General features: G+C 38.5%; 1 non-coding gene across 1 annotated transcript; it reads left to right on the plus strand.

The window, feature by feature from the left end:
• Positions 1-232: 232 nt before the first annotated feature.
• On the plus strand, positions 233-303 carry TRNAR-UCU (transfer RNA arginine (anticodon UCU)). The gene has a single exon. It is a non-coding gene; the product is annotated as a tRNA-Arg (tRNA).
• The last annotated feature ends 2,105 nt before the right edge of the window (positions 304-2,408 follow it).

Here is a 2,408-nt window from a genome sequence, read left to right on the forward strand (position 1 = left end):
AAGACAAAATTAATAAATAAAAAATGAAGGGGGAAGGGGGTATGGGATGTTATGGGTGTTCTTTTTCACTTTTATTTTAATTTTATTCATATTTTTATTTTTTTTGGAGAATGAAAATTTTCAAAAGTCAGTTATGATGATGAATGCACAGGTATATGATGATACTGTGAACCACTGTAAAATTTGGATGATTATGTGATTATATATCTCAATAAAATTGCATTTTATTTATGCATGGGTGGTTCAGTGGTAGAATGTTCACTTTCTATGTGGGATACCCAGGTTCGATTCCTGGACCATGCACCCCACCCCACTCCCAAAGAAAAAGTAAAATTACATTAAAAAAAAAATGCATTAAAAAAAAGAGAGAGCATGGGATTGGAATCATACAGCCCTGGTTAAAACAGCCATGTGGTCTTGGGGAGGTTGTTAACCTCTCAAAGCAGTGGTTTCCTTTCCTGTGAAATAGAGTTGCTGTAATAATTAAATGAGAAAATATGAGGGATGCAGTATGTGCCAGTTTGAATCTGTGGTGGACCCCAGAAAAGCCATGTCCTTTAATCCTCATTCAATATTGCTGGTTGGGAGCATTTTGATTGTTCCCATGGAGATGTGACCCACCCAATCGTGGGTGGTAATTTTGATCAGATAGCTTTGATGGGGGTGTGACTCCACCCATTAACCCTTTAGAAGAAGAAACATTTTGGAGAGAGTCCCTTTCTGTAGAGCCACGAGAAAGCCAGCACATCGCCAGGTGCACCATGTGCCCTTCCAGCTAAGAGAGAAATGTTGAAATGTTGAAAGTCATCGGCTTCTTGAACCAAGGTGTCTTTCCCCGGATGCTTTAGATTGGACATTTCTATAGACTTGCTTTAATTGGGACATTTTCTCAGCCTAAGAACTGTAAACTAGCAACTTAATACATTCCCCTTTTTAAAAGCCATTCCGTTTCTGGTATATTGCATTCCGGCAGGTCGTAAACTAGTAACACAGTATGCTCAACATGTGGCAACAATGGTACTGATGAGGAGGAGGGTGATGATGATGATGGCAATGATAGCAAGATGAAGAAAACAGTGATGAAGGATAGTGAGCCACACGCATATGCTTTTACTCACTTGGCTCTTCTAGGAGCTGGCATCAATTTCAGGCCTATTATGAGTTCTTCCGGAGATTGCTTTCTCACTGATAACTGATAACTTTCCCACCATGAGCTGCATTTCTCTCTCTTGCCTGGGGTTCTTTCCATTCATCATTCAGCCCTTGCATATTTTTCTTTTGATATCAGTTTTCATGACTGTCCCTCAATTCTGGGCAAAGCAATTCCTGATTGTTTGCTGGCAAATGTAATCATTTCTTAAGTTCACATAATAGTCATTCCTTCAATTGCTTCATAAACAAACATTTCTTGTAATTGCAAAAAAATCTACCTAGAAAGTTGAGGGAAAAGGTTAGTGGCACTGGTTTCTGTTCTCAGTGTTAATCGAAGAAAGACTGAAAGTGATGCTTTATGACTAAACTTTTGAAGAAATGAGACTATTCAAGTTGATGAAGTCTTTATCTGAAGCCAGTGGTTAGCACTTCCAGCACCTTTTTTTATTATATCAACTGAATTGTCTTAATTTAATTTTCCAAGTGTCGAGATTTTACATTTCCAAATAACTATGACTTGAAAGTATGCTTTTGAATCCCATAAGTCAATTCATTTGTGAATGTGAAAAGCATTATCATGTTGATGATCAAAAAGGTGAAAAAAGTTCTGAGCAAAGTGAACAAAACTTGATGGGAACAGAGGGGGAAAATCACATCTGTGTACGGGAAATTCAGCAGAGAAAAACATCCATTCTTTGCCATGTCAGAGGCAAATGAAAACTCATGTAAAGTAAAATTGGAAGGAAAAACATAAGGAGCATTTGTTTACCATAGAGCAATAAAATAAATACAAACGCCAGTGAAGACTGTCTCATACTCTCTTTCCATCAATGAGTAGTTACAAGTGGACAGCTTTGCTCCTTCTTCCTTGGCTGCCCATCGCCTGCAACCACCTAGGATCAGGTAACTTGGGGGACAATGTTCAAGGGCTGCATATAGATGTATATAGTACCAGAGCAAGGACTGAAAGAGGAATGTTTCAGTGGATGACTGCATGACCTCCAATGATTAATTTGACTGCTTTTATTTCTCCACTGAAGTAACTGACTTTGGGGGTTGAATCAGAAGAACCCAAGTTTGCAAGGAATAAACCAAAGGTAGATATGTAGCAAATTATCCTTCAATGCGGAGAGCAACAACAAGGGGGAAAAAAGATGCGGCAATAACAGCCTTTGCTAAATAGCTATTATATACCAGGTTTCTGCTAAGTGCTTTAAGGTCCGTACTGCCCTTTGCAAAAGACACTATTACATGCA

Source organism: Tamandua tetradactyla, chromosome 9 (assembly GCF_023851605.1).
Source record: "Tamandua tetradactyla isolate mTamTet1 chromosome 9, mTamTet1.pri, whole genome shotgun sequence".
NCBI lineage: Eukaryota > Metazoa > Chordata > Mammalia > Pilosa > Myrmecophagidae > Tamandua > Tamandua tetradactyla.